The 25,148-nt window shown below is 43.7% G+C and overlaps 1 protein-coding gene across 2 annotated transcripts in view; it reads left to right on the top strand.

The window, feature by feature from the left end:
• The window catches only part of LOC308294693 (uncharacterized protein), a 63,405-nt gene continuing 38,257 nt past the window's right edge, over positions 1–25,148 (top strand). Inside the window, exons 1-2 of one of the 2 annotated variants that reach the window (XM_080737485.1) lie at positions 1–219; positions 19,427–19,591. The gene's annotated coding sequence lies outside the window, so the exon portion shown is untranslated. The remainder of the gene's footprint in view (positions 220–19,426; positions 19,592–25,148) is intronic. The other variant, XM_080737484.1, reaches the window with a different exon arrangement.

Raw genomic sequence — 25,148 nt, 5'->3', positions numbered from 1 at the left:
CTCAACAACACGGAGCGAACAGGGAGTGATAGTGAGTGAGAGTGTGGTGTTAAACGAGCCATATTTACTGGTGGAACCAGGGCTCGCAGCAGTGTGTGTGATAGTAGGCTACACACATGTTCCCTGGACGGAACCAGCCGAGGAGAGAATGAGAATAGTTTTAGTGGGGTTTGTTTTGCACCGCCGCGCACAAGAGTGGAAGTCAAGTCACTCCAAAAGGTAAGATATGAGCGTTCCTTTATTTAGTTCAGTGGTTTTCAACCCTTTTCATATCAAGGTCCATTATTTATTCTGCTTTTTGAGCCACGGACCACCATTTGATTTAGTCCCAAAACTTTGAATGTTGTGTTGTTGTTTGATAGGAAATGTGTCCACAATTCAATGCTTTGATGTGATACCATCCACTTTCCACAGCTAAACGAGGAGCATGTTTTACTGGCTTTTTCGAAATAGGTTGACAAATCTTTACAACTGCGTTGATAAATCTCTTTGGGGGTGCCTAATGCCTTGCTGTATCAACATCATTCCTAAAGGGTCCATATACATTGATATCACTTTTGGGGGGCATCTTTCGGCGTGACATGTTTTGAGAACCATATAGAGTAGCCCACTGTTACAGTAGCCAGAAATAACTACAAGCTAAACCGTTAGCTTTGGATGTAACCCTTTAAATTGGTTCTGTTTGTGCAAGCAACACTAGAAAGGAAAGTGTGTGTGTGTGTGTGTGTGTGTGTGTGTGTGTGTGTGTGTGTGTGTGTGTGTGTGTGTGTGTCTGTCTGTCTGTCTGTCTGTCTGTCATTTCCATCTTTCACTTTCCGCTCTCTGCATTGTTATTTACTTGTTTCTGTTACTAAATGCGATAAAGTATGAGCAGCATATTTGGGCTGTTCCCGTCCGTTACAAGTTACATGAAGATCAGAAGGACAGGAAACAGTTGCCAAAGCGTGCACTGAGTGACTACACTCCCCAAAATATAACATCTTGATTGAAGCCTACTAGCCTACTAGTATGCGTTCCAAGTAACTATCTACATCTGGATTTTCTAAAACTGTCAACATCTTACCTGACTTACCATTGTCAATAATTGACTTCTTGGCAATTCAACTGGAAACATTCAGAATTGTTTGGCTGGGGGGAAATTGAGCAAGAGGCCAAGAGCCTTTGAGATGTGAAATGTATTAATTGTGAATCATCACATCCTCCCCTACCAGCCAACCACACACACACACACACACACACACACACACACACACACACACACACACACACACACACACACACACACACACACACACACTTGAAATATTTATGTCCACATAAACAGAAGTACAAGAATGCCTTGTGCAAAGGACACACACACACACACACACACACACACACACACACACACACACACACACACACACACACACACACACACACTCCAGAAGCAGTCCAGTAACTGGTCTGCATGCCATGGTCCCCTCCGGAAGGTTAACTGTCTGGGCATCTCGAGCCACAGACCACCTTCATTTTGCATGGACTGGGTTCACTTCATTTTGCATGGAGTGAGGGGGTTCTGTGCTCATAATGTCACATCACGCAATGTGTTTACACATATCCATGTGTCACTCTATATAGCCATGCCCTGTCTACCTATTTTTCAGAGACATGTAGACACAAACATTTATCTCTTACTTACTACTTGGGAATGTTATTAGGTGATCATTTCCAAAATGTTCACACATAATAAAAGAAATGTTAATACATGTTCCAAAAATGTTCACACGCTGTCACCACAGCTATTTTTGTGTAAACACATAGCGTGATGTGACTCTCTCTCTCTCTCTCTCTCTCTCTCTCTCTCTCTCCCCCCTACTTCTATTACATAATTTCACTTTCTCTCTCTCCATATTGTCTTATATGGCATCTCAGTGCCTTGCCCCAAGGCACTCTCAGCTAGAGACATCAATTGAATACAAAGAGATGTCTTTTGTGCTGAACTGATCAAACCATAACTAAAGCCTGTATGGCTTAATACATTGAAACGTGAAGCCGATTCTAAAAATGTCTTCTAAATCCTGTGTGTTGCTATATCGGTAGTGCTCAAAACCTTTTCATGTCAAGGACCCCCAGAATTATATGTATTTATTTTGGCCATGGACCGCCATCTCAAAATATTTGGTACCAGGGACACCCAGAAGCAAGGATTTGAGCTAAACATGTTCGCTTTAAACACACACACACACACACACACACACACACACACACACACACACACACACACACACACACACACACACACACACACACACACACTATATATATTCAAAGATGTGCTATGAGCTTGTATATCTCCTGAATTTCCAAACTATATAACAATAGTTAAAGTGGTTCAAATCTAGCTAAAATCGAAAATTACACAGATGCTTTCCCTGTTTTAATGCGTTAATCTCTTTTACGGCTAATGCTGGTAGATGATCTACTCTCATGCAATGCCCAGTGTGAACGTACTGGTGGCACCACGCCACTATTATGCACCCAATGTAATATAATAGAAAAATAGACGATCTACAAGCTTGCGCCTTTGTTAGCTTTTAGATCAGCCCATTTTTTTAAATAGTTAAGTGTCTTAAGTAGCTAATGTTGGCCGGGAAAGGGAAGACTTTCATTCTCTGTTGAAACCGTTGACGCAGTGACCTGATGTTTAAGACGATGAAGATGGATGAGGGATAGAGAGAGGGGGGAAGGATGGAAGGATGAAAGGATGGATGGATAAAATCACAAAAAGGGAGCCCCAGGTTAAAAGTTGTTAACGGGGAGAAGGATGTTACGTCCACTTGTTGCCATATGTTTCCCGTGTCCCCTTCTCACCATCCAGCATGTATAGTAGGGTCCCCTCAAATGCTTACTTACTAGTTCAGCAAAAGCCCTATAATCTTCCTGTAGACCTTTAGACCTTTGTTATGTGGGAAAGCTCACAGAGCTTAGATACATCTGCTCAAAACAATGAGCTTAATACCTCATGCTCAGAGGACATGAGATCCACTCGTATCATGACAGGGCCTAGGGAGGAGGGGGGGTTCTTCTTGGGTTGCCACATTGGAGTAATGCTTAATTTATGACTCTCAGGAGTCACACATCTAAAATAGCAGGTCTACAAGCTCACAAAGCGTCACAATCATGGAGAACGACTACTCTAGGCACACAACTCCATCAAACGACGAAATATAAATCAGGCATAACCACTTACAAGTTACAAGTAAGCTCTATATACTTTGAGGAGTTTGTAGATCTGCTATGTTTTCCATTTGCTATTTATGAAAATTGTGCAATGTTTTGAATTTGTTTTGAAAATGTATATACAAAACAAAAAAGAGAAACATTTGCCTATAATGACATGCTCAAAAATAGGGACACCAGGTTAAAAGTGGTTGACGTGCACAACCGGGCAGGCGGGCACAGACCTCCACTCTCTTCTGTTGAGAGATATCACAAGGCAGTTGAGGTCCATTAATGTTTCCTGGCTGAGAGGTAGCCTATATAGACAGAGACATGATCCATCCAAACAAATCAGTGGTTGTCAAGGATGTGTTAACACATCTGCCGCCCAGCCCGTTTATAAACGTTCTATTTTGCCCAGCTATTTACCGCCCAGCCCGTTTATAAACGTTCTATAGTCTTTTCATTGTTTTACAATTGATGGTGCTCCGGTGCTGCCTGTGACTTAATACAGTAGGGCAACATCAAAGGGAACCAGGTCATTCACGTGAATGAAGAAAAAAGGTCAAAAAACTGCATTGAAATACATGTTATCAGGCAATCCAAATACAAGAGAGAGAGAGGGAGAAAAGTCTGCAGCTGTTTTAGACGCGACAAGCCAGGCTAGCCAGCTAGCCAGCTGAGGAGAAAAAAGAAAGAAAAAAAAAGATCGGTTGGGTGGCTCGGTTGAGATTTGAATATAGGATATTTATAGTTAGAGTTAGAGTTTAGATAGTTGATTGATAGCCTAGAGATGACAGTAGAATTCGTTTAGATTTGAGTGTATTTAGGTGAAGACACTCTGTATTTATAGTGGGAGAAGAGGAGTGAGTGTGTAGAACGCGCACACACACAGGGGTGTCACAAGGGGGGAGTGCGAGTGGAAACCCTACACTACTAGGGCCCAAGGTGGAGGGGACATAATTATTTTATACTTTAGCTATTGAAAAATAGCAGATCTACAAGCTCACAGCGCGGCACTCTGCGAGCTTGTACATCTGCTATTTTTGAAATCCCCCCTATGAAGAACAATCATGGGGGTCCCGCAGTGAATCCTTGTGGCCAGGGCCCAGATTTTGGTGCGACACCCCTGGCCACACGCAGCAAAACAACATCCATCCATACGACACGACACACAATGAAAAAAACGGAAAAAACCAGGGTCCTACCTGATACACTGTCACCTCCTCCCCCCCAGTGCACTCCTGGCTCGTAAAGATATTCCATTGATAAACAAACAGTCTGCTGGCTCGTAAAACTATAATCCATGTGGCTAAACAACAGTAAGGAAAATGATCCAATGGTCCAGCAAACTTTTCTCTGCATCGATCTGAGTTTCCGTTAGCTAAGAAATCACGTGACATAACACAGGCAGGGGCGTCAATTGGGTATGGCAGGGGTATGCAGCTGCCAATGCCATACCTTGGCTACAGGGGGAAATAATAAAAATGTACTTTTCATCGTGCCTGCACGAGGGCACGCGTGCAAGACACCAGTCATGTTGCCATACCTTAGCTTGTTCTGAACTGACGCCACTGAACACAGGTGTTCCACAGGGGCGCGTGCGTGCTCGCGCATGTGGATGTGCGCGCGCATGTGGGGTGTGTGTGTGTGTGTGTGTGTGTGTGTGTGTGCGCGTGTGTTTGTGTGTGTGCCTGAAATGTCATAGGAGGAGCTCAGGGTGGTCCTTGTGCTTCGTGACGTTCGCGCGTGCGCGTGCATGCGCATGCATGTGTGTGAGTGTGTGCGTGTGTGTTGAGACTGAGTACACAGTGCCACAGTGCCAATTATTGGCTTGAAACAACAAAATCAACCCAATAAGAGACTTATTCATGTTATTTCATAAAAAGCCTTTTTTCTAGCCTTTTTAAACAAATTAGGCCATTTGGGGCAGGCGCAGTAGTCGCTAATAAATTCATTGAAAAATCATCATGGAACATAAAACTCTTGTTTATTTTTTTTTATAAAGTATAGATTTTAATCTTTCCATCGGTATACTCAATTTGTTCATAGACATAGAAACAAATTTTCAAAATATTACATTACAAATGAGTCAAAATGCTCCAAAACCCTGACATGTTTTGGAAGAGTTTAATAAAAAACGTGGGGCAGGCAATGTGTTAAAGAAGCAGAAACACAACATTGGCCTTTTCCACAGATTGGAAAACAAAGCCGTTTTGAAATGTGGTGGATTATCAATAAATGCTAAGAAAGAGGTCGGTCGGTTATTATAATCATTTTTGACTCACAATTCTCTTCAGTCGCAGTAGCATCCTTAAACTGAGGCCAAAGATATTCTGCACTCTGACTCTGATAATATTATTTCACTGGAGAGGCATAAATGGCCCTTTTGTCCGCTTGAAAGGCTGCCTTATGATGGCTGTGAAAGCCCCATAGCAGGGTGTTACAATGAGCACCAGATAGCCAAGTCTTTTGCCAAGCATTTTCAACAAGGACACAGAGGCTTTAGAGTGTGACCAGAACCAGCATCACTTTTCAGTTGTTGTCGTTTGGATTGGATCTTGTCAACCACAGCCTGCTCAACAACACTGGTCATAAAGACGATTGAGTTCATTTAACCACCATAAGTAGGGGTCGTGACTTGCAACAGTTAATCAAACAAATCGATTTAATCCATCATAAAAATAATCGATAAGTTAATACATAATCGATTAATATTCTATCCTTATTTTGGGCATTATAATTATACGTAGAACTGAGAAGTCTCAAAACATACTGTAAAACAGTGTAGTTGTGCAGGTAGCACAGCAGGACCCAATATATCAGTAGACCAATACATCAGTCATTACTTGACTGTTTTGACCACGTCGGTATCAGCAATAATGCTGCCGATATGTCGCAAATACGTTTTTTAAGCACTTTCAACCTGGTATTTGATCGATTTTCTTTTCTTATCATTTCTTTCGTCCACAAATAGCAGATCTACAAGCTCACGACACGACCTGTTACACTTATTGAAAAAATATTGGTCAAAACATTGTAATCAGTGGTCTCGGACACTTCTAAATTGGGCTCAGCATCAGACACAAAAATCGGTCAGGCTCTAGTTGTGTATAGATATCTGTATCTGCTCTGGTTAGCAAGACACATCTGTATTCGCTTGAATTGCTTGATATGTCTGTGATTAGTCAAGCCTGTGCACCCCCCCCACCCCCTCCCCCTTCAGTGAAATGGAGGTCAGACTTAATACTGTGAATAAATGGTATGGTCTATTAGGCTGAAAAGGGACCAAACAAAGCCCTGCCTGAGGAAATGAGAGATCGGTCATCACAGCATGATAGCCTAATAGCGTTGTTGTTTTGTTACAGTCAACAATCACATGAGACTAAATTAGGCTAGCCTCGGAAATTCCCTCCAACCACGGCCGTCTCGGCAGTCCTACGACACACACACACACACAACCCTCCCAACTGCAATCTTCTGTCAGTGTTAGACCAGTGGTTCTCAACCTTTTCAGGCCGCGCCCCCCAAAATAATCATATTTGAACTGGGGACCCCGTCCGGTGCCTCCCCACATGCTCCCCAAAATGCTTTTTTCACAATTTGGGCCTCCAATATTTGACAATTTGGCCAATGTTTAATTTGTCAGACGACATTGACACAGGATTATGGAATATATCCTTAGCCTACATTGCAAAGGTAATCAGCACCATCTGTATTCTGTAGGCTGCCACTAAGTAGACTGGCTGCTACTTGCTAATGTTCAGGGTTTCCTGCAGGAAAAAGTCTTGACCAGGGGGGGATCGAATGGCGCAATTTTTGATAATTTTTGATAATTAATGAATTAATTCGAGTAATTAATTCACTTAATTTTTAATATTAATTCTTATTTTTGCCCTATAAAAAACACATGAATGTGCCCATGATGACGGAAAACACAACTACATGCTATCATCCACATTTATTCAACATTGAATAACTTATATTGCCGGTTCGCCACCAAAGGGTTAAAAAAATAGTGTGCACGCTGGTGTACGAATTCGTGCACAGATGATGCACTATGCATGTACACGCTTTTCACAGCTTTCAAACAAAAAAATTCGCTTGGAAATCCGTTCAGGCATTCAGGAGATACCAGCCCTTATGTTTTCTTCAAATGTAAACAAACTTGGCTGCCATGTTTGAAAGATAGGGTTGGTATGGGGGTTAAACATGCAATTTCGCGATCGCGATCATGCCTAGTACATTGTTGGAGGTCCAAAAAGTTTTTTTGAAAAAAAAAAAAATTTGATTTTTTTTTTTTTTTTTTTTATACCCTTGGGGGGGCGGGGGGGTTTTCTGGCCAGGCGGGGCGCCTGGCCTGTAAAGTGCTGCAGGAAACCCTGATGTTTACTTTAGTCACAGGACCAGAGCATCATGCTGTGCAGTGCCATAGACACAATTGGCATAAAACCGGTATTTATGTCAGTGACCTGCCGGTCACCGATTCGGCCAGTTTGCTATCATACCTGCCGATTTTTTATATTGGCCGATTCTGATTTCAATCCCTACTCAAAACGCTTCGCAGAGCTTGGAGGTCGGCTATTTTTGGTGCTTTTCACACTGAACTAAGCATAATCAAGTCAATACTGGAGATGTGGCGTAGGCCTATGGCTTGGATTAATACACAGAGAGGGCAATTCTTTCAACCTAAGATGCTGCATTCAAGTTCAGGAGAGTTTGGACAGGGGACTGCCCATAAGTCCGAAGGTTCATTAGTCAGATGTCACACAGAGTTGATGTCTCTGTGTGCACGTGCCTGCTAGAGGCTCATTAAGGTTTTGTGATCCCACCATTACTGTAGTTTTAATTGTAAGTTGTAATAATTGGACAACCAAATGAATAGCCAGTGGAATGAGTCTCTGTGTCTGCCTTATATTATCAGACTGTGAGGCTGTAGCTTGAGGCCAGCTGTCTGTAATAGCTGCTGGTCCTGGCCCTGTGGGGAACATGTGTTTTGTGCCTCTTTCTCCCTGTTGAATAATTCAGCCCGTTTCCAACCGTGTAGCTCCACCAGCCTGAAGCCACATGAAGCCTTGCGTCCCTATGCTGGGATGAACATTCACACAAAAGATTGACAAGCTCACAGATCTGCAAGCTCACCAATCTGCAAATGTGTCTACAATGTTATAGAATGCCTATTTTCAGCCAAGGTATTTGGTGTAGAGGTAAAAAATGAGTGTTCCAGGCAGTGTACCCCAGTAAACTAGGGTTGAAGTGGTTTAACCTGAGAGTGTTATTGCAACCGAAGGTCGCAGTTTAGTATGTGAAACGGCACATCATGACCGTCTGGACGAGTAGACCTTTTTGTGGTCTAAAGGTTTGCCGCTCTGACATCATGCTCTGAAATCACTGTGATGTCAGGGGAACCACTCTAACAGAATGGGTTGCCGCTCTGACATCATGCTCTGACATCACTGTGATGTCAGGGGAACCGCTCTAACAGAATGGGTTTGCAACCTCATGCCGACAGAACAGTCGGCATGAGGTTGCCATACTCTCCTCTGCCGTCACTTCTGACGTGACCATTGTGTGTCTCTCATTATAGCGGGCTGGGGTGTGACTTCATATTAATATCATAATTATTTCAAACCTTTGTTTGGCTCGATTATGATGAATGATTATTAAATAAAACTTGTGTGTAGATTGGCTATTTTTGTACGGTAAGTGGTAAATCAGACTCGATGACATATTGATATATAAGAAATAGAAGACATTTATCACAAAAACACTTGCTTTTTGATTAACCCACATGGATTAAGTCTGTTATTGGTTCTCAATATCGTCTTTGGTATATTTTCTGTTAATTGCCCAGCCTACTCTGCCCCCCAGTATTGTATTCCCTTACTAGGCAATATAGCGATTAAGGACCATTACAGTAAGTCTGGCATTCCGATGAGGGCTCACAAAAGCCTCTCTTGTAAATCAAAGGAATACCACAAAACCAAACCTCTTCAAACTCTGTACAAGAGTTTTCCCTGTGTGGTTTTATTAATAGATGCTGGTCTTATTTCTGTCTCTCTCCGTCCTCATCGGGCAGAGCATCCACTTATGAGAACGTGGCTTTCTCCGCGGGGTCCTGTGGTTCTGTGTTTACGAATACTTTTCCCGTCACATTCTTGCCTCCCCCTCCCACCGCCACCCCTCCGAAACGTGCTGCCACTCTGGGAAAAGAGGCCTCTCGCTCTGTCTTTCCCACTCTCTCTCTGTCTCTCTCCCTCTTTCTCTCTCTCTCTCTATCTCTGGCGTTCAGCTCCAGCGTCTAAAGCATTGTGCTGTCATTGTTATATTTAGCTATCTTTCCCCCCCTAGGTAGTGGAGAGGAGAGGGCAGGGACCAGGCAGGGAGGCTGGCTAGCTGGCTGCTGCTGGATTATCAGGCCGGGGGTCAGAGGGGAGAGTCGGCGGGGTGTCCAAGATGCCATGTCCTCCTCCTCCTCAGACTCCCATCTTGTTGTTTCCTATTTTTTAAGATGGAGGAGGTTTGGGGATGGGGATGCTCTGAGTCAGTATGGTCTTCTTCTTTGCTAAGGCAAAGTGACAGTGGCAGTACAGTACACAGCACACAGCAGAGCAGCACAAGAGCCAGCGGCCCCTTGGGGACAGTGAGCTATTCTGAGCCCTGCGCTTCCCTCCAAGCCTCTAGGGCTGTGTTCTGGGTGAAAGCACCCTAGGGTCACGCTGTCTCCCTGTCGCTGGCATTTTCCACAAATAAACCCAGACACTATACCGCCGATATACAAGAGAGACAAGACAAGGCGGGAGAAAGGCGCACAGACAGAAAAAAGATGTGGGATCTTTCTGAAGCACTTTAAACCTGGTATCCATATTTTGGGGGGCATGGCCTTATAGAGGAAAGAGTTCACAAGAATAACAAGATTGCACATAATGTCTAATAATTAAATGACAACGACATGTTTTGAGCGGTTATGGGAGACTTTGCGACTGCCCATCTGTGAGATACATGGGCCTAATGCAATAGTATGTTGCTTCCTAATGCATCACTGTGACTTCCTACTTTTGCATTGCATCAGCGGCAGTTGATGAAGTTATACACTGTTGTCATGCTTTGTTCTTTTCGGGCCAAGGACCACTTAGCACAAGCCCGAGAGGAAGTGCTGTGACAAGGGTTAACAATTGGCCATTGTCCACACAGTGGCACACCTGCAGGAGTTAGCGGGACACATGTTGATTGCTATGTTTGACATTTCGCGTCATTGTCTGGACATGGCTCTAAGAGGCAGGGCAGGGCGGGAATGGCTGCCCTTCAGTGGCCTTTAGCTCGGTACAAGCCGGACTGGTCAACGTCCTGAGCACAGCGGGTTTGAAGATGTAAGTCTGTGTGCACTAAACAGTAGGCCAGCAAGGCATTGATGGTAGTTTGTTCCTGTTGGTGGTGAACATCTTGTTCTCTGTTATACAACTATTTATCTACTAACTATTGTTGCTATTTTACTGTAAAATCATATTCATACATAGGTCGCAGGTTCTCTAGGCCACCGATTTTTAACCTATTTAATTTCAAGGGCCCGCAGTTTGGTATACATTAGGCCACAACCCTCATTTGATAAGAGTGTCTGGGACCTGAATCTACACTGTGAAATCATCTGTGTTGTTATTATAATTCAGACAGAGTGTACAAATGGAACCCTTATCCATGTGGTTTAGGGGTGTGAAAGAATATTCCATATTCGAAGATTCGTTCGAATGTTAACAATAAACGAATATTCGAAAGTAAAAAATTGAGCTTCGAATTAATTTATATTTAATTAAAACAAATCTACCGCACTTCTCGCGAGATTCTGGGCGCATGGAACGTTAAAAGGTGGCTGGTCTCGCAAGGCAGAAGTCTCCATTCGCTGCTGCAAAAGTGGGCTGATCTACAAGTCCACAATACGTCGCTGATCCAATACGCTGTGGGCTTGTACATTAAGGGTGCCTATTTAGCGACACCGTCATACAGCGAAGAATAAACCTCCAGCTGCTTCACTTTCCCTTCACACACTGGCCGTCACATGTCGGAGTGGAGAGACAGATGCACTCGTCCGCCTCGCAGACAGTGCACAGTGCACACACAGTGCTTTTAAACTGGCTCACGTTGATTCAGAATGATTAACGAGTTAAGCTGAAACGGGCGACTCGTTTCGGTAGTGACGGGAAGGCATACAACAACGAGACTTCTCCACCGAAAACACTATAAAAAAGCATGGATTTCTTCTCTCACCGAGTCAATCTCCCCGCACGCAATAACGGTAAAACTCCCTCCGTCACTCACACTGCTCTTAATGTAGACTATCTAATTTGGTTCAAACCAGAACATAATCCATTGGTGTGATTATAATTGCTCATTTCATGTCGTGGCTGTTCCAACTCAACTCAATCACGGCTGCTGTGAGTGACGCTTTGCAACGAGGATCAGATTCTGCTCTAACGCAGGCACGTGCACACATACATCAAACGGGGCTTGAGCCCCTGCCCTTTTAACAGAGAATTGTCCACCAAAAGGCCCTTTTAGAAATGTCAGCCCCTGCCTCTCTTAACATTCTTTGCACGTCCCTGACCAACGCGGACCTGCACACAGTAAAAAAAAAGAAAAGCGATAGAAGCGACTGTCTAGAATAAAGGGCTTCGAATTTCGGATGCTTCGAATTATTCGATATTTTCGAATATTCGAATTTATTCGAATATACGGGGGATTTTCAGGCGAATATTCGAATGCTATTTTTGGCAAATTTTCACAGCCCTAATGTGGTTCCTATCCTATCAACTATCAATCATTTAATTGGGGACCCCCTGGATTGGAACTCTCTCAAGGATCCCTGATGGTCCTCCTCAGACTCCACACATATGAGAACCAGTGCTCCAGGCACAAATGGCAGGCCTCCATAAGTGACAGAGTTCGTCCAGTGTCCCATCTGTGTTCCATACCTCGCCTTAAAGAATGGCAGGGCTGTCCAGCCTCCCTGTGCGGAGCCTCTCTGGATTTCCTGTGCGGCGACTTCCAGTGACATTCATATTCTGGGGGGGTCTCCCTCCGCATAACGTGGCTTTGTTTTCGACTTGTAAGACCAATGTTGTGTTGAGAGAGGAAATGAACAAAAGCTCTGTTGTTGTGGATTAAGTTGAGCGAGATGCGACGGCGAGCCAGGAATAATAATATCCTCTTATCTGAACCTGAAACCGGAGCTATACCGTGGCACTGCCCTGGGCTGAGAAAGGTTTTTGTTACTTGAGAGGTTTTCTCATACCCGTCTGTCTACACACAGAGAGCTGGGACTCTGGCTCTGGCGGGAAAATTCAGTCGAGAAAAGCTCCACTGAACACGCACATCGACAGTGGATGCTGCTGAGTTAAAGGCATACACTAAATGAAAGGTAGAACCTGCATCCTGACTGAGCTACGGTAAAATACAACTTTATTAGGAAGACGTTTCGATCCCTTGTGGATCTTCCTTCAGCAGGACATCCCTTGCAGGTTTGACTCCTCCTGAATGATACTCTTTCTCTATCTCTTTCTTTCTCTCTCTCTCTCTCTCTCTCTCACACACACACACACTTTCTCTTTCTGAGTCAGTCTCAAAATCTTTCTTTTCATGTTCGCCCTCTTCCACACGCACGCGCACACACAACACAACACACATTAGTGTCTGACAGCCATTAATAGCAGGAGGAGCTGTGCAGCAGTCTGGGTCTTCAAGATGTTTTATGTGGAAATTGGAGCCATGTGGTTGCTTTGTTCTGTTCCTTCCTTCTGTTGGATTGGAATGATAGGCTTGTTCTGCTTAGCGTTAACACTTCGAACCACTTATAACTGAATAATCGAGAATCAAGTTTTTTTTTGTGTTATTTGTTTTAATCAATAAAAAGATTTTTTTTAAATCTACTAAATTGATCAGTCTGATTAACCACTTGACGCTGTATTATATTTCATTGTACAGTGGTGGTGTTCAAAAATAGGGAAAATTGCCGATCTATAAACTCATGTGATGCGTTGTGGACCATCTTCACTATCAAAAAAGATGTTCATGTTCATTAATCATAATGCAAAAGCCTGAAATAGTCATATCTACCAGCCCTAGTAATAGACGTGCAAAAATATTGCATGACAATATGCATGACAAAGAACATTAGAGTGTAGGCTACTGTTATTTTATGGTTTTATTTCCACATGTTGAATCGGGAAGTCAGGAGGCCTGGGGAGGGAAGTGTATCTACAGTGTATCTACACCTAAATGCAAAGGGAAGTGCCCCAGTTCTTACCCGATCACAGTAATGGGAGCGCGGGTCACACTGGAGTAGGCGCCAGCCCAGAGAAGGAAATGGGATTGGGTTTTCCACAGGCTATCTGCAAGAGTAGGTCAACCCTCTTGATGCAGATAATGTAGGTTCCCAGCGCCTCAATGACTGCAAGACCATGTCAGGAATGGATTTCTAACCTTGAAGTCCTTATGACACTTTTAGAGCATCTGTGGTCATCATATCATATCTGTGGCATGCCTAACACTAGATGCCAAAAAAAGAAAATAAACCATTTGTGTGTATTTTTATATCAAAAGTCCATAAAAAGCCAATTTGAATTACTTCCTGTGAACTAAAACATGCTGCGTGATGACATCTACTTAATATACATGAGCTTTGATTAGTTACATTCACCTGTTTGATTCCCATTGCTGCATGTTCCTCCAAACAGCTGATTTTAAGATACTCCGTTTTGAATCTCCTTCAAGATGTGGCCGAATGGCCGTCTCTCTCTGGCTGGTCTGCAGGCTAGTGAAGCTACAAACAAGAACATAAGGCAACACATTAGTAAGATTTGACCGTGCCATGGGGGGGTTGGGGCCTTCTGATTGGTTCAGAAACACACAGGCTTCCGTTTCAGACTGATACTTCAAAAATGAAACTAGTCCTGTGCCCGGGGGGTATGCACACTTACAGTATATGAGGGATTGAATGTAGGAGTCTCAGAAGTAATGTTGGAGAACCCAGAATGGTGCCCGTTGGGCAGAACAGCCACCATTGACGTCCAGTTGTGCAATACCCGTTGTATCAGTCTGTGATGTCAGTACTATGACATCGGAGTATGACGTCAGCATGCAGACAGCCATGGTGGCGACACTGTTCATTATCAGTGATGTCAGCATGCTCATCTCCAAATTTGGACATTCATCTCCAAATTTCGGCATTGTTTCAGCATGTGGTGGCGACACTGTTTAGTATCAGTGATGTCAGCATGCAGACAGATGGTCAGACGGTGGACGACGGACGGACAGACGTTAGCTAAATTAATAGTTAGAAGATGAAAAAGTAATTTCAGTGAGACTTTAAGACTTGTCTTGAAGTGCTCTCACGTAACCAACACATTTTTGGACACTGCTCCTACACATTTTGGCCTAAAATCACGTTGCGACCTGATGGTCACTTATCTCCCGATTAGGGAGTCTTACTGGTAGTGGTACTGTACATGCGAGGGATGCTGAGCTTGGACTTCTTTGTATCACCTTTGTTTACATCAAAGATTTGTAACAAGAAGAGGCCAAATATGCTTTGTAGGGATGGGACGATACGTGATATTATCGTTTATCGTGATAAAAACACTCACAATAATCATATCGTGGAGATTTAATCTATCGTGATATCGTCCTCCGTCATGCACTGGGATCAATGCGTTGCAACGCGTTGTGAGCTTGTAGATCTGCTATTTTTCTGCAAATGTTCCGCCCCAGGATAATGGATTTTGATTATCGCGATAATATCGTAAATCGCGATTTATTTTGTCACAATAATCGTGATATGAAATATTCATATCGTCCCAGCCCTAATGCTCTGCAACATTCTTCTGAAACTAGAACAAAGTTGCTACATGACATGATGTCATGTCAAAAGCGCTGCCATCAGCCTGCTTCCTATGAACAGAGACGGGGGTAATGCGAACATTTCTCACAAGCATTTTCTACAATGGTTTCGTCTCACTGAGAATCTTTTGATATCAGCTGGCGTTAAGCGCTGCTGGCTCCAGTAAGGTAACATGTCAGCAGTGGTGGTGGTGGCAGGCAGGGTGGTGAAACAGATGACACAGAGGTATGTTGGCTTCTTGGACAGGATGGGAGTGTGCTGTGTGAGGTTAGGCAGAGAGGGTTGAACCAGGCTGCTGAGCAAGGATGGCTTTTCCTCTCAGCCAGTCATCCAGTATAGAACGCAACATCTGTCATCTCCTCCCCCCATCAGCAGTCTGAGGAGAGGCTCTGTGTGTGTGTGTGTGTGTGTGTGTGTGTGTGTGTGTGTGTGTGTGTGTGTGTGTGTGTGTGTGTGTGTGTGTGTGTGTGTGTGTGTGTGTGTGTGTGTGTGTGTTTGAGATTTTTGGGGGGTATTTTTTATTTTTTGGGGGGGCTCTGGAAGTCCTCCCCCCGTTACTTTTTAACAGGGTAGATGTTCTGGTGAAGTTTTGCGATATTGATCATTTTGCTTTGCTTTACTCGCAATGGAAAATGATGGGTACAATTTCAGTATTTCCATTAAGCGGTGCACAGAAATTGATTTGATAACTGCAGCAATGTAGGACTGCTTACTGTAAGTAAGTCTCTGTATGAATGCTCTGTATGAATGCATGCACTTCCCACACTACCTATAAGCGGGGGTTCAGGGAAATTTTGAACATAGTAGATGTAATTTCCTGTGTTCTGGACTGGTGAGTCTTGGAGTTTGATAGCAAATCCAGGAGAATTCAGGAGAATTGACAATTCAGGAGCATGGCAGGAGGTGGGGTCAAAATTCAGGAGACTCCTGCCAAATTCAGGAGTGTTGGCAACCCTGGTATAGGTAGAATTTTATCGTTTAGTAATATTTGGACAAATGTGTGTGCATGCATGCACATGTATTATTAGTAGGTAATACTAATTATTTTAACTTATCTGACTAAATACTTATTATTATTGATGTGTTGAACAAGGTTAAACCTCCAGGTCTGTACCACCGATTGCAACACACACACACACACACACACACACACACACACACACACACACACACACACACACACACACACACACACACACACACACACACACACACACACACACACACACACACACACACACCCCCACACACACACACACACACACACACACACACACTGAATGTACATACAGAATACACAAGATGGACTGGGGTTCTTCCAGCTAGTTCCCCACTGCTAAACTCCTAATCTCAGCCTTTCATTCTCTTGATCTGAGCTCTAAACCTATAATCCATACTTTTCAATCTAACTGCTGTCCAGATTAAGTTTAATTACAGAACAAAAAAGAGAGGATCAGGGTAGTATACTGTAATTGAATCTCCTCAATTTGACTCAAACAGGGCAGTCTTGTGGAATAGGTGGTTGTTAGATACCACTTTACAATTTCAGATACAGATTAATACAGATTATGAGTTTATGACTTTTCCCTCATAGTCACTGAAGAAAATGTTGGGACACCATTCTTCACATGCCACATAAGTTCCAAACATTCAGAAATATTTGTATTTATTTTTGTATTTAGTTTGAGACTGAGTCTGTGTCAGCAACACACACGACACAATCATAGGATGTTCCTGAGAGAGGACGTTCTTGTTGAGTGACCACTTTGAAGACCGGAAGTGTATTCCATTTCATAGCACTTGTGAGGCATATATCTATCTTCTCTATTAATAAAGCTGCACTGTGTAACTTTCCTCTTCTACCCCGGATTTGAACCCAGTTTCCTGCTTAAGTGCTGGAATGTTTACCATTGAGCTACAGAGCCTGCCTGCTTGCTCAGGGGATAAATGGAATCTTCACCGCCATCAGGTCAAAATCTGTGTCAGATGATCCTGTGTCTAGCCTAGGTGAGGCATGACCTTTGACACGATCTAAATCAGGGGTCTTCAACGTTGTCAGAGGACCCCTTAGTTGAGAGAGAGAGAGAGAGAGAGAGAGATGAAGCAGGGACCCCCCACAACATTTTCAGAGATTCCATAGTTTCATTGTTTGACCGCACAATAGTGTATTTTGTATTGTCAATTTGTGTTTTTTTCATATATTTAACCACTTGAACCTCAATACTTAACAAACTTGACCTTTCACTCTGTACTTAGTGAGCTATTTGTCCCCCTCTACACCAAACCTCTTTGCCGAAAATAGCCGATCTACAAGCTCACAACGCCTCACAGGGCGAGGCGTTGTGAGCTTGTAGATCTGCTATTCTTTGCTAAAGTTCTCAGAATATGGACACTAGGGTTCAAAACTACAGGTGGGGACTGGGGAGACCCATCTGTAGTAACTCTGAGGACCCCCTGTTGAAGACCCTCTATCTAAATGTATCAATAGAAGAGCAGGGAAACAAAGTACAACCATCCCAATTGTGGATTGATCTCACAAAAGCAATGTGATGCACAGTAAAATCCTCTCGTGTTCGTTCATTCATCCATTTGTAACTCTGAGTGTACACTCTCAGAGTCAAATTAACACGAGATTCTACAGTGCGTGTTTGACAGTAGGAAGTTTTGATGATAAATCACGTGAGCCCGCTAGTTTGAGACTTCTGCATCCTCTGCATGCTGGAAGAAGCCATGTAATTATCTGGCTGTGACTCAGAAGGTTCTGCGTGCTGTCCGTGGTTATGAGTGTTCACCCAGGGCTTGTGGAGGCTACATTTAGAGCCACACGTCATAACAGGAAATGATGTCATTATGTAGTCTTTCAGACTGCAATCAACCAGCCTAATATGGCATACAGACAAAAAGTCTTGTCGCTATCAATGATTCTCTGTCCTCTCTCCTGTTGTGAAGTAGTGGGTAATAATTATTTTTCCTTGACTGTTGAAGTTAGTGTAGGTGATTTACTTTGGTCACTGTCACTGCCGTGGAGGGTTTGTTTGCTGACAGGGGTCTCCCCTTCTCTCCAGCTCTTTGGTAGACGGAAAGTACACTTGTTCTTATAAGTGCCTGTGGTGTAACAAAGTAACAAAGGCGTTTTTCCATAACTGAATGCTTGTGTCTCACAAAAATAGCGAAAATATCTGCTCTACAAGATCATAAGTTGAACATTGCGTCGCGAATGTGCTTTTTTTGAAAAGTCGTGAAAATGTGTGCAAATCTTTGAATATATGTATTTTTAAGCGACCATTAGCTCAAATTATGTTTCTGGGGGGTCCCTGGAACAACATTTTTTTAGATGGGGGTCCATGGCCAAATACATATCATCTTGGGAGTCCATAGGTTTAAAAAAAAACGTAGGATTTGAAATATTCAAAGACTTGCACAAATGTTCATGATTTAAAAAAAATAGCAGACCTACAAGCTCACTGTGAGCACAATATAATGCGTAATAATGCCCAGTCTAAATGGGTTAAACCCCACCTCCTATGAAGAACATTCATGGGGACCCGCACTCCCGCAGTGAATCCTTGTACCCAGGGCCCCGAATTTGGTGCGACACCCCTGACCGCAACAACATCTTTCTGCTCTTCCAGCTCACATTTTCCTACTGTATTTCTCACTGACTCGGACCATGACTCTCCCTTTTATGTTCTCACATGCCCCCCCCCCCCCCCTCCCCTCCCTCCCCCCTTTCCCAGGTGGGATGCTTTTTTACTGTGAGTTCTCTCTCTTTCTCTCTTTAATTCAATTCAGTTCAATTACTTCTATTCAAAGAGGCCCATGCCAATAAGAGGCTTTATTGGCATGGGAAACATACGTTTACATTGACAAAGCATTGTAGTCTCTCTCTCCCTCCCTCCCTCCCACCCAGTGACCTCTCTGGGGGCTGATTCAGTGTTTCCCCCCCAGTTTTTGGCTCACAACCACCATGTCTGCTCTGCTGTGTCCAGCACTAAATGCACCTTCTCTGTCCACCACTTGAAAAGAACCATTCAACAGTGAAGGTCTTTGAACAACGCGTGAGGCATCGCACTTTGACCGCGACCGCCAGTGAAAGGTGCCTCAGTTTTTGTTCCAGACCAGACAGTGTACTGACTCACTGTCCAAACAAGAACCATGTACACTACGGTACATTTTGCATGGCCTGTGGTGTTTGCCCATGCTGTTGTCGCTGACTAGACATGCTTAGTCTGGGAAATTCAAACCTTTTCTTTAAAACCAGAAATCCTTGTCCTTGGAAAAAAAAGGAGAGTCTTTGCTTTTGTTGCGTGTAAATATTAGTGTCACTCACCACAGGTTCTCCCCTCAAGGAGTGGCGGTGGGGACTGGTTTCCCTCTCTTCCTGACCGCCACACAATATTATCAGCAGTCTGGAGGCTCAGAACACAGGAAGCAGCCTCCTGCTTCAAGTCAAAGAGGAGACCTTCTATACTGACTGACTGAAGAAGGGCTAGGGCAAAGGTATTGAAAATAACTATCTAGAACCAATAACCAGAGAAGCAAATGTATGTGTATGCGTGTGTATGTGTCCATGTGTGTATATGTCCATGCAAAATGGACAGGCCATCACATACTTATTTTGTATATATGTATGTCCCCGACAATATAATGATGAGATGTCATGTGGCTCTATCATCATCATCATCAGCAGCAGCAGCAGCAGCACTGCTCACTTCACACGGGTGTGAAGTGAGCAGTACAACGCCATTGTATGACGGAGCATAAATTAAGCATTACTGACTCGTTGGCCCAATGGTAAAAACGGCTTACGTCTGTGCTTTTAGTAAGTAAAAAGTCTTATCAAAGACAAGTTAATATAGTGCCAGATTACACAACCAAGTTGTCTCAAGACACTTTACATAATAGACATTTTTTCCAGAGCGCTGCCATGTAGCTGGCCCCCAAGTTGTAGCTGGCCCCCAAGTTGTGGAATAAACTCCCTGTCGCACTTAGAACAACGGACTCACTCGCGAGCTTTCGCCGTGGACTGAAGACTCACCTCTTCAGACTCCACCTAAACCCTTAGCACTACAGAAAATCAATGACCATACATGAAGATAGTTAGCATTTGTTTCTTAGGTTTCTTAGAACTTTGATTATATTGTTTTTTTTTTTCTAGATGTGGCACTTCACAATGCAGTTATGGTTGCCGCTCTGAGAAATCGGCAACTAAAACGCGACATTCTGCTCTCTGCTGACATTGACAACACAACATTTCTCATTTCTGTCCACTTCTGAAAAATGTGTCATAGTCATTCATAGGAATGGAACATATGGATTTATTGAACTCTGGTAAGCATCACAATGCACAATGCGTTTCACAGAGAAAATCTAATCAACGGAAATCAATGAAAAACAATAAACAATCAAAACTATTGAAGTCGTTGTAAGCCACTACATAGCAGACTTCTAAATGAACAATATCAAAGAGAGTACATCCAAAATAAAGCGATATCATTTCTAGACAAACAATGCTGTAAACTTCAACTTTCAACTACATGAGCTTCAACAGCAAAGGGCATTACAGTCTGAGCTGTGTCCTATTTTAAATACATATTACACAAACAGGGAAATGGCCATCTTTCCCTGTTGTGACATCTGACTGAAAACGTGTGCCATATAGAACAATACATTAACCCACATCCTATACAGTCCCACCTCTCAAACAGCTTACTAAGCTGTTCAGAAGAGTTTCCTGACAACCCCTGAATACCAGAAACATGTTGCCCTCTCCTCATGATAAAAGAGGAGAAAGGGAAATCTGTCAGGATAAAAGGACAGACATACTGACATACTGTCTAATTGGTGTGTTTTTCACTCATCGGCTGTCAGTGAGGAGAAGGGGAGAGATTCAGTTGTTTACAGAGGAGAATGCTGAGCTGCTGAAACGGAATGGGTTTTGGCAGTTAACCACTTTCAGCCTGGCATCCCTGTTTTGGGCATACCGGTATGCAAAAAAAGAAATGTCAGATGATCTACAGACTTGTAGATCGACTATTTGCACTATTTGTCTTATGACGAAGTATATCGAGCTTAAGTGAACATAAGAAAGTTGAAGCTCAAACTATGTAAAAAAGAAAATATTGTAGTGAACCACTAAGTGAGAGGCCAGGGTAAAATACGGGTCTAATGCACATTTGGCAGCTTACATGAACTTGATTGCAAGAACACAAACGATTTGTGGTGACTTAAATGTGGTGCCGTAGTAGGATTGAATAGCACTTGCTGGCTGTGAATGCCCACAATGTGTACTGGAAGCTGTGGACCTGTGGTCTGTGGAGGGCAGCCATAGAGGGGGTCTTTGTGGAGCAGCAGGCCACGCTTCCCCACCTGTTGCTGGCTAAGGATGCCAGGCATGCTTTAACGCAGCCTGAGGCAGCATCTGGCCACACATGCTGTTAGACGTCAGTCAGTGAAGCCGTGAACTTGAAAGATGAACTTGTTCAAGTTGTTGTTGTGCTATTATGTTGAATACAACCTTGAAACGCTTCAGTTCGTGGCACATTTGGAGCTTGTGAATCTGCTACTTTTGAAGTTTTTATGCTTTTGTCTGCTGCTGTTAGTAGTATAATATTAATAATAATAGTTACCTATTTCCTCCCTCGAGGGAAATTCAGTATTTCAGCCCAACCCAGGTGATTCGCTGTCCAAAAGGAGCGCGTGACCAATCAGGGGTTAAGAGTCTTGCTCAGGGACACACATCGACATTGCTACCCTGGCCTGGAATCGAACCCGGGACAACCAGGGGCTCTGGTTCCCCAGGCGGGCTCCCCGACCATTCAGCTATGCCGCCCGTTAAATGATGAAGTAGAGCATTAATGTATGAAAAAAAACACAAAAATGAAGCGCTGCGTTTTTATTTGCCTAACAGCAACTATATATTATCATAAGGATCTCGGGATCCAACAGCGTGGCTCCAACGTGGATCTTGGTCTCGATGTGGCCAGATCGTGACGTCAAGTCGACTATGACATCCATGACTAGATATTTGGGCAAGGTTTCAGACTGATCAGACTCAGAGACCCATTGTTTTCCATTATAAAATTAAAGTTAAATATTTCACAAATATATTACGTACGTATGCGGGTTGGGTTCCTTTAACTGTTCTGCTGCTGTAGACGGCGCTCACCGTCATTGAAAGGGTTAATACCATGGCGCCGTTGACGGTGAGGACTGTGAATCTTACTGTATATACAGTAAAGATATTATTACTTACTTAATGTCGCTCCGGTCCCGCTCGCATCGGTAATGTCGGCGATTTGTTTACAACGCACGTTGGGCGTGCACGCGAAGTGAAGCTCCTCAATGTTAAGTCAATGGAGAGGCCCATAAAGAAACGTCATTTAAACAAAATAGCCATTTTGAGACATTTTGCAGCAGATCTAAATGTAAACAAGGCACAAGGCAGGGCGCAGCCATCTTTCCTCTTCTTGTCCCACACTGTCATGTGACTAGATGACGTAATCGTTGCCGTCAAGTGATAATCCAAAAAAACAAAAACAACCCCCTTCCAGCCCTTCAAAATAATAGCGGCGGCCTATGGAGGAAACTGCGTGGCACCGAGGCACCAAGCAACCTTCAGATTAAGAGGCACTAATTGTGTTAAGGGGGGACTTCACTAAATTGACCCATACTAGTCTGTAACACTGTCAGAGTTAAGGGGAGTTTGAGAAACACTGCTCTAACATGCTCACTCAGGCATCTTATCAGATAAGATGCTGTGGTATTTCTTTGGCATATCTTAAAGCCTTCATACTGTACCATGACGTAGGCCGACCACCACGAACACTGCACAGCACGTGTGTCTTTTATCTCCATGTGTTCCCAATGTCTGCTTGGCATGGCTGGCATACTGTAGTCTTCATAGCCAAACACCGCTGCCTGTGAGATGTCCATTCTTTGTCGATGAGGAGAGAGAGATCAAGCTGCTGTCCTCTTTCGACTCACAGATGCTTTCTAACGACAGTTGCTGAGCAGACAGACAAGCCACACACTGTCAGACAGACTCGACCAGGCCTAGCAAGCTAGCGTATAGGCAAGGGGTAGGCTTTGAGGGGAGACAGACACCGGGTGAAACTGTGAGAACGTGGGGGAGGCACTGGCAGTGGTCTCATCAAGGGCCTCCTCAATCCCTCCTAAATCGCCCACTCTGGTGTTCCTTTTCCTGTGGGTGCAGGAGGCAGTCTGTCAACCTTTTAAAACTGTGGCGTGAGTGTCCACCAACTGGATTAGTTTTGCACACTGATAATAGCCAATCTACAAGCTCACGAGTCAAGACACACTGCATCGTGGCACGTTGTGAACCTATAGATAGGCTATTTTCAATGCACAGCACAGATATGCCACCAATTATAAGTAAAGCATTACACAGGCGCGCATGCATGCACACACACACACACACACACACACACACACACACACACACACACACACACACACACACACACACACACACACACACACATGTAGGCCTATCCTGGTTTGTTTTTCATACTACACTAGTATCTACATAGGCATACACTTTGCATTGTTTTAGTTTTAGTTTTAGTTTTTCTTTTACAAAGCAGGTTCACAGAGAGTGGCCTTGTAAATGTTTTAAAAAGGGGAAGTAGGAGTTTGCAGTATAACACATTCTTTAAAAAAAACACATTTTAGGAAGAAGGCTTACATTATTGTGCGGGGCATTCTGCGAATACCTTCCGCTAGAGGACTTGGTCCAATGAATTATAACATGAAGGGAATAATGGCTTCACTGCCCAGCATCAAACGCATTAGAGGCCGTTTACACATTGATGGTCAATTGAAAGCGGATTAAACAGGAGCAGGTTTGAGGAAGGCCAAAGGTTACTTTACCGGTGTAGAAGCTAGTAGCTACCACTCGAAATGATGCAGAACGGTCGTTATCAATGTGGTCCAGGGACCCTCCGGATTCATTGAGGCCAAATGGACCCTTATGAGACCCTGAGAGTGTACAAATGGAACCAAATGGACCCGAGGGTTAGGCTTGTCACAATTATTACATGATCGTCACAAGTTACTATACAAACCTCCACCGGCTGTCTGTCAGTTCCTCCGTCAGTCAGTCCGTCTGTCCGTCACGTCACACTTTTGGCCCTACTCTTATCTCTGGCACCGTTGCCCCTATCCATGCCAAACTGCACACACACTCCTTGGCTGGCAAACCACAACATCCGCCCCTCATTTCTCACATGCCCCTCTAAGGCCCCTCTAAGGCCAATTTGTGTATACATGCGACCTGACGGTCGCTTATCTCCCGATAATTCAAAAGTGTGAGAACCACCAATACTAAAGCTATGTCTGCACTCTGCATGTACAGTACTAACATTAGCTCTGTCTCTTGTGGTTGAGGTGTGATGTTGTTCATATCCAGATGCTATTTGAGAGATGCTACAGCTGTGGCGTGTCGTGGTCTGTGTTCGTGATACTGCTTCCTGTGACGTTTGTTCCTGTATATTAACCGCTTATGCCCTGTCCTCAAAAATAGCCCACCCAGTAGATCTGCTTTTGGTTTTGTTTTCATCTTAGGACATTTTTTACAAGATTAGGGTTCCCTTTGTGAAAGTGGGTAAGCCTGTAAATGATGTTACTCTGCTCTTTGGAAAGATTCAATCGACTGGAAAATGTACACATGATCCTGTCAGATAATCCTTTCTGATCTTGGTATAGCTAATGATTTATGATCAGCTCTTTCCCAAGAGTTAAAGCAATTACTGCACCGATTAGGAATACAGTACATGACCTCCAGCACAATCGATAGAAAACAATACGATTTGAAATCAATCCCCCTTGCCTTGAGTCTATACGGTTTGTTATGGCCAGAGAAAGGTTGGTGTTAACTGAGTGCCTGCCCCCACACAGGCACACATACGCACGTACGCACACACACACACACACACACACACGCACACGCACACGCACACCACATGCACACAGACATACAGTAACCACTTCACTGTGACCGAGTTTTTTAAATGCCAGTCCCTTAAATACCAGTGTG

The sequence above is a fragment of the Nannobrachium achirus genome, assembly GCF_963921795.1.
Source record: "Nannobrachium achirus genome assembly, chromosome: 11".
NCBI classification, from domain to species: domain Eukaryota; kingdom Metazoa; phylum Chordata; class Actinopteri; order Myctophiformes; family Myctophidae; genus Nannobrachium; species Nannobrachium achirus.
This window is presented reverse-complemented; position numbering and strand designations above follow the sequence as displayed.